Here is an 11283-nt window from a genome sequence, read left to right on the forward strand (position 1 = left end):
TTTGCCCATTCCCCTAAACAATCTAAGTCTCTCTGCAGGCTCTCTGTTTCCTCAACACTACCCGCTCCACCACCTATCTTTCTATCATCGGCAAAATTAGCCACAAATCCATTACCCCATAGTCCAAATCATTGACATACATCGTAAAAAGCAGTGGTCCCAACTTTGACCCCTGTGGAACTCCACTGGTAACCAGCAGCCAGACAGAATAGGATGCCTGTATTCCCACTCTCTGTTTTCTGCCAATCAGCCAATTCTCCACCCATGCTAGTAACTTCCCTGTAATTTCATGGACTCTTATCTTGCTCAGCAGCCTCATGTGCGGCACCTTGTCAAAGGCCTTCTGAAAATCCAAGTACACCACATATACTACATCACCTTTGTCTACCCTGTTTGTAATTTCCTCAAAAATTTTCAGTTGGTTAGTCAGGCAGGATTTTCAGGTGTAACCCGTCCTTTTCGTACAGGTCGTAGCTCCCCCAGTGATACAGGAACCCGAAACCCTGCCCGCTACACCAGTCTCTCAGCCACACATTAATATGCCTGATCATGCTATTCTTGTGCTGGTTAGCACTTGGCACAGGCTGCAATCCTGAGATTACTACCCGAGATGTCCTGCTTTTCAGCTCCCGACCCAACTCCCTGAACACTCTCTTCAGGAGCTCCTCCCTTTTTCTACCAGTGTCATCAGTACCAACGTGTACCAAGACTTCTGGCTGGTCACCCTCTCCCTTCAGAATACTCTGCACCCGATCCGAGACATCCCGTACGCTGGCACCTGGGAGGCAACACACCATGTGGGTATCTCTATCAGGCTGACAGAACCTCCTGTCTGTTCCCCTCACTACGGAATCCCCTATGACTACCACATTTCTCATCGTGTTTCCCTTCTGCACCACAGAACCAGGCTCAGTGCCAGAGACCCGATCGCTGTGGTCATCCTCTGTTGGGGTCACCCCCTCAACAGCATCCAAAACGGACCCAGTTCACACTCAGGAAATGCAGGAAAAACACAGCAGGTTGGTCAGGATCTGTGGAGAGAGGAACAGGCTTCACGTTCCACATCGGTGACCTCTCCTGGAATTGATTCAAACACTGCCTGCTCTGTTGCGGGTTTCAAGCAATTTCTGTTTTGTTATAGTTCTTCCAGCATCTGATTCCAGAAGAAATGGGAGTGCAGTGTAATTTCCTCCAGAAGGGGGATGAAGAAGAAGGAATGTGCTCGGAGAGGGGAGTGGACCATTAGAGAAATCGATGCTCAGGTTGGAACTACCCGGAGAGGTACGGTGAAGGTTAGAGAGACATGGACATGATATTTTGGAGCCGGAAGTGTGGCAACACATGCAGGCTGATCCCAGCACAATCCTCGGGCAGACTGCGTTGGTCATTGACGCAATGGAGAAATGTAAATGGTGAAGCCCCTGTGTGTATTTGTGTGTGGTGGAGACAGAGAGAGAGTCTGAGACTTGCTCCAGGCTCCCCAGGTAGATGCAGGGATGATGTTTCTGGTAACGGGAGTGTCAGGATGAGGAGACACAGTGAGGGGACGACCATGCAGAGGTGAATAAACGTATTTACCCAGCTCATAATCTAACAGGGCTCTGCACATTTACACAGCAACTATGTCGGAGAGAGATGTGGATGGAGTTTTGGATACAAAGTGAATCAGTAGAAATAGCATGAGTACAGGGAAGTGGTATTGATCATGTCTAATGGGAGAGCAGGTGTGAGGGGCTGAATGGCCTCCTTGCTTCTGTTTCTAATGTTCTTCAAAGCAGTGTACAGACTGACCAGAGGGAGGATAGAAGGGTCTGGGGAATAAATAGAGGTGTAAAGCAGGAAGATGAAAGGTGATTAAATATCAATTATTTGAATTGTCAGGCAAATCTCTTTGACACTGAAACAGGGGATCTTGATGCAGCAGGAGATTGTGAGGTGTCGGATACACTGGGATTACTCAAACACGGATGCAGGAAAACTTCCCGACTTCACCCCTGTACAGCCCTGCTCTGATGTGAGGTCCCACTCTTCCTCATTAGACTAATGGAGGTAGACAGCACGCACACCGGCCCTTCAGCGTAACATGTCCCTGACAACCAAGGTGGCTTCCTCAGCACCTCCCATTTGACGGCATTTGGCCAGACTTCCTCTAAACATTTTCAATCAAGAACTTGTCTGAATGCCTTAAAAGTGTTTCAGTTCTATTGGCCTTTACCATTTCCTCTGGCAGCTCATCCCACTTACCGACCACCAACTGTGTGGAAAATTTGCCAATCGGGTCCACTGGTGATCTTTACCCTCTGAGCTTAAATCTATATCCTCTAGTTTTAGACTCCCCTCCCCTGGGGAAAGACTGTGACCATTGACCTCATCACTGCCCTGCAGGATTTCATGAAGCACAATAATGTCAACCCTCAGTCTCCTTTGCTTCAGGGAAAACAGTCCAGGTCGATCCAGATTCTCCTGAAGCCCTTTAGCCCCGGTTAACATTCCTGTGACTCTTGTCTGCACACATTCCAGCTGAATGTCATCCTTTCTACAGCTCGGTGACCAGAACTGCACCCAGTACTCTGAGTGTGGTCTCACCAATGTCTTGTACAGCTGTAACATGACAAACCGTCTCATGTACTTAATGCCCCGATCGATGAAGGCCAGCGTATCATACACCTTCTTCACTACACTGTCTACCTGTGTCTTTACTCTCAGGAACTATGTACTTGTTCCCCTGGGTATTTGTATTCTACAACACTCCATACCCTCCATCTCCTGCCTGTTCATTTCCTGTTTAAATGTCTGTTTAACATCACGATCGTATCTGCTTCCACCACTCCCCATCCCGGCTGTACATTGCAGGAAGATACCACTCATTGTGTCCAAAAACATTCCTTGAACATCCCGGTTCAACTTTGACGATCTTACTTTAAAGCTTTACCCTTCACGTAGTGTCCTCAGGGAGATTAGACTGACTGAGACTGTCTCATAATTCGAGGAGGTGGTCTCACTGCGTATTGACAGGGTAGAGGCAGGAATGATGTTTCCCCTGGATGGGCTGTGGAACCAGGGGTCACAGACTCACAATCAGAGGTCGCCTCAGCAGGACTGAGATGAGGAAAAATTCCTCACCCAGTGTGCAGTGAATATTTGGAATTCTCTACACAAGATTTCTGAATTTAAGGGGAAGAGTGATGATGCAATGCTGCAGGAAATTGGCACTGAGGTCAATGATCAGCCATGTTCTGAGTGAAGGGTAGAGCAGGAGCAAGGGGCCGAATGGCCACTCCTGCTCCTGTTTGTTACGTTCTTGAATCACAAATCGCTCTTTGTGTCTTTTAATTTTTTTTGTGTGTAGAGCATCCTCTGTACCCCGTGTTGACTGTATTCACTCCACTGTCTCCAATGCGTGTAACAGTCTGCAGAGTTTGCTGTATTCTTTGTTTTTGTATCCAGTGACAAACACGTCTGTGTAAGCGCCCGGGACACTTCACTGCATTTACACAGCGACTGTACCTGAATACCAGTTGTTGTTGTTGACAGCTTTGTCCACAACTGCTGAACATAGAACATTGAACAATACAGCACAGGAACAGGCCATTCGGCCCACAAGTCTGTGCTGAACATTGTGCCAATTCAATCTCATCCCATCTGCCTGTACATGGCCCACAACCCTCCATTCCCTGTCTGTTCATGTGTCTGTCTAAATGTTGTTGTTGTATCTGCTTCCACCTCCTCCCCTGGCAGCACGTTCCGGGCAGCGACTATTCTCTGTGTAAAACAAACTTGCCTCATCAATCTCCTTTAAACCTTCCCCTCTCACCTCATATTTACTCCCTGTTGTATTTGACATTCCCACACTGAGGATAAAGAGACTCCGACTGTCTATCATGTCTGTGTCAGTTGGTGACTGTTTCCGCGACAGCTGCTGAAGCACCGTGTTCCCAGACTTCTGTACCTTGTGATCCCCTCAGTCTGTGAGCCCCCTCCCTGGTAAGGAGAGGGGGTGTGAACTGGACAAAGACTGCTGGGTGAACTCAGCGTATCAACCAACGTCTGCAGAGGCAAAGGGATGGCGGAGATTCACGGTGCAGGATTGCCACCTGCTGCCCGACACCGGTACTGCAGGGGAACTGACCGAGTTAAATTTATCATCAAAGTACAGATATTGTATGTCACCATGTAGTGTCTTGAGATTCATTTTCTTTCAGGAAAAAGATATACAATAGAATTTATGAAAAAAAAAACTATTCTTAAACCAATGTGTAAATGAAGACAAATCGTGCAAATAATAACAACAATAAAAATATAAATAACACAGAGAACATGAGATGCTGAGACTTTGAAAACGAGTCTTTAGATTGCGCACTCAGTTCAGTGTTGTTGTGAATAGCTGTCCACGCTGGTTCACGAACCTGATTGTTGCAGTGTAATAACTACCTGAAATATGTCTTATGGATAGGTGGGTTAATTGTAAACCGTGTATTGTTCCATGTGTGTGTCTGTACTAGAATCTGGAGAGAGTTAATGAGTTCACAGGGAGAGAGTTTATGAGTTCACAGGGAGAATCTTTTCAAAATACGATCTATGTATTTATGTCGAATTAATGGAAATAGACAGCCGAGGACTCCTTGATATACTACTGGCTGTCACCAGGAATTCGAGAGTTAATATATATCTGCTGTCAGATCATCAATGCAGTTTCGTATGCTCAATAATTGCTGGTTTTCCAATGTAAGGAGATGTCCTTCAGTGAATGCTGATGACTGGCACATGAGCACATAAGAAATAGGAGTAGGAGTCGGCCATCCGGCCCATCGAGTCTACCCCACCATTGAATAAGATCATGGCTGATCTGTCTGTAAACTCAGCTCCATCGACCTGCCTTTTCCCCATAACCCTTAATTCCCCTACTATGTAAAAACCTATCTAACTGTATCTTAAATATATTTAGTGAAGAAGCCTCAACTGCTTCCCTGGGCAAAGAATTTCCACAGATTCACCACTCTCTGGGAAAAAACAGTTTCTCCTCATCTCCGTCCTAAATCTTCTCCCCTGAATCGTGAGGTAATGTCCCCTAGTTCTAGTCTCACCTACTAATGGAAACAAATTTCTTACTTCTATCTTATCTATTCTTTTCAAAATTTTGCTTGTTTCTATAAGATCCCCTCTCATTCTTCTGAATTCCAGAGAATATGGTCCCAGGCGACTCAATCTCTCCTCATAGGTTAACCGCTTCATCTCTGGAATCAACCTGGTAAACCTCTTCTGCACTGCCACCAAAGTCAGTACATCCTTCCTCAAGTATGGAGACCAGAACTGCACACAGTACCCTGTAGAGTTGCAGCATGACCTCCCTGCTCTTGAATTCAATCCCTCGAGCAATGAAGGCCAATATTTTGTTTGCCTTCTTAATAACCTGTTGTACTTGCAAGCCAACTTCTAGCGATTCATGCACAAGCACTCCCAAGTCCCTCTGCACAACAGCATGATGCAATCTTTCACCATTTCAATATTAATCTGCTCTTCTATTATTCCTTCCAAAGTGACAATAGACAATAGATAATAGGTGCAGGAGTAGGCCATTCGGCCCTTTGAGCCAGCACTGCCATTCACTGTGATCATGGCTGATCATCCACTATCAGTATCTGGTTCCTGCCTTATCCCTATAACCTTTGATTCCGCTACCTTTAAGGGTTCTGTCCATCTCTTTTTTTGAAAGCATCCAGAGACTTGGCCTCCACAGCCTTCTTGGGCAGAGCATTCCATATATCCACCAGTCTCTGGGTGAAAAAGTTTTTCCTCAACTCCGTTCTAAATGGTCTACTCCTAATTCTTAAACTGTGGCCTCTGGTTCTGGACTCACCCATCAGCGGGAACATGCTTCCTGCCTGCAGCGTGTCCAATCTCTTAATAATCTTATATGTTTCAATAAGATCCCCTCTCAGTCTTCCAAATTCCAGAGTATACAAGCCCAGTCGCTCCAAACTTTCGACATATGACAGTCCCGCCATCCCGGGAATTAACCTTGTGATCCTACGCTGCACTCCCTCAACAGCAAGAAGGTCCTTCCTCAAATTTGGAGACTTAAACTGCACACAGTACTCCAGGTGTGGTCTCACCAGGGCCCTGTACAGCTGCAGAAGGACCTCTTTGCTCTTATACTCAATTCCCCTTGGTATGAAGGCCAGCATGCCATTAGCTTTCTTCACTGCCTGCTGTACTTGCATGCTTGCTTTCAGTGACTGATGTACAAGAACACCTAGATCTCGTTGTGCTTCCCCTTTTCCTAACTTGACTCTATTTAGATAATAATCTGCCTTCCTGTTCTCACCAACAAAGTGGATAACCTCACATTTGTCCACATTAAACTGCATCTGCTATGCATCCGCCCACTCACCCAGCCTGTCCAAGTCACCCTGCATTCTCATAACATCCTCCTCACATTTCACACTGCCACCCAGCTTTGTGTCATCGGCAAATTTGCTAATGTTACTTTTAATTCCCTCATCTAAATCATTAATATATATTTTAAACAGCTGCGGTCCCAGCACTGAACCCTGCGGTACCCCATTGGTCACTGCCTGCCATTCCAAAAGGGACCCGTTAATCGCTCCTCTTTGTTTTCTGTCAGCCTGCCAATTTTCAATCCATGTCAGTACTCTGCCCCCAATACCATGTGCCCTAATTTTGCCCACTAATCTCCTATGTGGGACTTTATCAAAGGCTTTCTGAAAGTCCAGGTACAGTACATCCACTGGCTCTCCCTTGTCCATTTTCATAGTTACATCCTCAAAAAATTCCAGAAGATTAGTCAAGCACTATTTTCCCTTCGTAAATCCAGGCTGACTCGGACTAATCCCGTTACTACTATCCAGATGTGTCATAATTTCATCTTTTATAATTGACTCCAGCATCTTTCCCACCACCGACGTCAGGCTAACCAGTCTATAATTCCCTGTTTTCTCTCTTCCTCCCTTCTTGAAGAGAGGTACAACATTAGCCACCCTCCAATCCACAGGAACTGATCCTGAATTTATAGAACATTGGAAAATGATTACCAATGCGTCCACCATTTCTAAAGCCACCTCCTTAAGTACCCTGGGATACAGACCATCAGGTCCCGGGGACTTATCAGCCCTCAGACCCAACAGCCTATCCAACACCATTCCCTGCCCGATATAAATTTCCTTCAATTCATCCATTACCCTAGGTCCTTTGGCCACTATTACATCTGGGAGATTGTTTGTGTCTTTCCTAGTGAAGACAGATCCAAAGTACCTGTTCAACTCGTCTGCCATTTCCTTGTTCCCCATAATAAATTCACCCGCTTCTGTCTTTAAGGGCCCAATTTTGGTCTTAACTATGTTTTTCCTTTTCACATATCTAAAGAAGGTTTTCGTATCGTCCTTTATATTCGTGGCTAGTTTACCTTCGTACCTCATTTTTTTCTCCACGTATTGCCTTTTAGTTACCTTCCGTTGCTCTTTAAAAGTTTCCCAATTCTCCGGCTTCCCACTCGTCTTTGCTATGTTATACTGTCTTTATATTATTTCAGCTGTGTTAAGCACTAACGCCAGCACTAGACAAATTGCTAATTAAGTGAAGGTACAGGGTGTTAACAACTCAGATATTTTAACCCTTTACTCAAAATCTTCTTCCACAATTGTTGATTTCTTTGCACACCATTGATTACAGCTGAATTGTGTGGTGGAATCTTGATGGAGTTGATGAGAATGCAGGAGGACACTTCTGAACAAAATCTCTAGTACTGTATTAATAATGCAGATGGACAGTTGAGGTCTTCTGATATACTGGCTGTTACCACAGACTCAAGCGTTAACGGCCATCTGCTGTAAGGCATGGTCAGACCGCACTGACAGTAGACTCGGTAATACTGAGTCCCTTGTCTAAGAAGGGATGTGTTGGCACTGGAGAGAGTCCAGAGGATGTTCTCGAGAATGATTCCAGGTATGAAAGAGTTAACGCATGAGTAGTGTTTTTATAGCTCTGGGCCTGTGCTCAATGGAGCTGAGAAGAATGTCGAGGGACCTCATTGAAATCTTTCTTTCTTTCTTAATCTTTTTATTGATTTAAAAACAGCATATATACAAACAAGAGGAGAATTATCTCAAATATATATATCAATAACAATACAAACAGAAAGTGAAATAAACATTATCAAAATCATACACAGTATTAAGCTAATATGTAGTATATAATAAAAAAGACAGCTAATTCTCCTGTTATATATTCATAAAGAGAAAAAAAAGACGTTAAATATTTAAATAAGAAGAACCCTCCCACCACTACACTATATGAAAAAAAAGAGGGAAAAACGGACTGGGCAGTCCATTCTGAGGATACGACCAAAAAGATAGGAAAGACTTTCTGGCGAAAACTAAACTTCAAAAAAAAATTGTAAGAGCAATAAATCAAATCTAATGAAAATCTTGAATAAAAGATCGCCAGATTTGCTCAAAGTTAAAGGATGTATCAAATGTCCGACTTCTCATTTTCTCTAAACTTCAACAAGACATAATGGAGGAGGGCCAATAAAAGACAGTAGGTGGAATAGACTCCTTCCACTTCAATAAAATGGCTCTTCTAGACAACTAAGTTGAAATACATTGAGCGGAAACAGGAATATTTCCTGCTTCCGATGGGATAACCCCAAAGATTGCCGTAAGTAATTTAGGTTGTAGGTCCAGATCCAAGACTTTTCATAGCGTTTTAAAAACATCTCTCAGAAAATTATCGAGCTTTATACAAGACCAAAACATATGAGTTCAAGTAGCCACCTCAATATTACATCTATCACAAATTGGATTGACGTTGGAGAAAATATGTGCTAGTTTATACTTTGACATATGGGCCGGATGCACTACCTTGAACTGTATCAGAGAATGACGGGCACAAATAGATGAATTATTAAGGAAATCGAAAAGATTACTCCATTGATTATCTGAAAATGACTTCAAATTCCACTTCCCAAGCACGTTTAATTTTATCATTCGATATCGTTCGTAAATTCAATAACCATTTATGAATTATAGCTATCAACCCTTTCTGAGTGGTTTAAGCTGAAAGAGAGCATTGTCATATTAGGTGGATAAGCAGAAGGGTAATCTGGCAGCAAACCACGTAAAAAATTCCTAATTTGTAAAGATCTAAAAAAACTGTACATTAGATAAATCATATTTATCCACTAATTGAGAAAACTACATTAAGTAATCCCCTAAAAACAATTCTGAAAAAGTTGTTATTCCCTTGGTTTTCCAAATTAAAAAGGCCTTATCCAAAACTGATGGTTTAAAAAAAATTTTTAAATGGGTAGTACTAGAAAGAACAAAATTATTTAATTCAAAAAATCTGTGAAACTGAAACCAAATTCTTAATGTATGTTTAATAATGGAATTAAAGTCTTGTCTACTAATCTTAGAAAACAAAAAAGGAAGAGGAGCTCCCAGTAAAGAGGCCAAGGAGAACCCTTTCACCAAGTTTTCCTCCATATCCAACCATGGACATTCATGCATGTCTGAATAATGAATCCAAAAAGTAATACATCAAATATTAATTGCCCAATAATACATTCTAAAATTTGGCAAAGCCATACCATCGTCCTATTTTGATTTCTGCAATAAGGGTTTAACTCAGTCTAGGATTTTTATTATTCCAAATATAAGATAAGATTATCGAGTCTATTCTGTCAAAAAACGTTTCAAGAACAAAGGAATATATACAAGAATTTTGGTAGAACTATCATTTTAATAGCATTAATTCGACCTATTAATGATCATGTCATAGGTGACCATTTAGAAAGCATTTGCTGGGTGTAATCAATTAATGGGAGAAAATTATATTTATACAGGTCATTAAAATTAATAATAGAGCTTTAAACATCTTGTAATCTTTTTCTTTTACTTTATTTTTAGCCACACTTTTCTTTTTCACTTTATCCATACTTCTTCAATCTGTTGAGCCCTCCCCATCCCCACTATTGAGTGCTGGACAAGCTCACGGGCTGAGACTCCTCCAGCACTGTCTCTTGGATCCCACTCCCGCCTCACTCGCAGTCACACCCTCTTGTCCCCGACCACAGACCGAATTTGAGACAGCTAATCTCCTGAATCAGAGTATCCAGGTAACTCTCCCTCTCCCTGATGTGCCACCCTGTTGAAGCTCAGATTCCAGGTCATCAACTTTGAGCCCGAGTTCCTCGAGCAGCCAACACTTGCTGCAGATGTGACCAGCATCAGGAACCACAGTGGAGTCCTTCGGCTCCCATATCATGCAGCTACAGCACATCACCTGACCCTGCATGATTCCGACTTTATTTAATTAGCTGTAATTTAGTGAGTTTTTATTCAACCACTACAAAAGCTTTACCTGCTACTTACTTGTGCCTCTTCGCCGAAGCCACTTGAGCCAAAGCCTCAACGTTCCCACTCCTACAGCCACTCTGCTTTGTCCCTGCTTTACTTTTATTTGCTCCTGTGCCACCATTGCGCCGAGCCAGGGAAAAGCTCCTTTTAAAACTCATATCGATCCTTGATTGATGTCGCATCAACCGATCACTTGTCTGAGATAGAAAATAGAATAGTACAGCACAATACAGGCCCTTCAGCCCACAATGTTGTGACGACCCTCAAACCCTGCCTCCCATATAAGCCCCCACCTTAGATTCCTCCATATACCTGTCTAGTAGTCTCTTAAACTTCACTAGTGTATCTGCCTCCACCACTGACTCAGGCAGTGCATTCCACACACCAACCACTCTGAGTAAGAAACCTTCCTCTAATATCCCCCTGACCTGGCCTGGTTCGTTACCTAATACTAGATCTAGTATGGCATTCCCCCTAGTCAGCCTGGCAACATACCGTGACAGGAATCCGTCTTGGACACACTTAAACTCTGCCCCATACAACTTTCTGTAGCTTCTTTCATCCTGTGCAGTCGTTCCCCACCCCCCATACCAGACAGTGATGCCGTCTGTCAGAATGCTCTCCACAGTACTACTATAGAAGTTTGAGCGTTTTTGTTGTCAAACCAAATCTCTTCAAGCTCCTAATGAAATATAGCCGCTGTCTTCCCTCCTTTATAACTACATCGATATGTTGGAATCAGGTTAGATCCTCAGAGACCTTAACACCCAGGACCTTGAAATTGCTCACTCTCTTCATTTCTGATCCCTCTATGAAGAATGGTTCGGATTCCCTTGTCTTACCCTTCCTGAAGTCCACAGTCAGCTCCTTCATCTTACTGAGGTTGAGTGCCAGGCTGTGTTATGCA

Source organism: Mobula hypostoma, chromosome 5, assembly GCF_963921235.1.
Source record: "Mobula hypostoma chromosome 5, sMobHyp1.1, whole genome shotgun sequence".
Taxonomy (NCBI): domain Eukaryota; kingdom Metazoa; phylum Chordata; class Chondrichthyes; order Myliobatiformes; family Myliobatidae; genus Mobula; species Mobula hypostoma.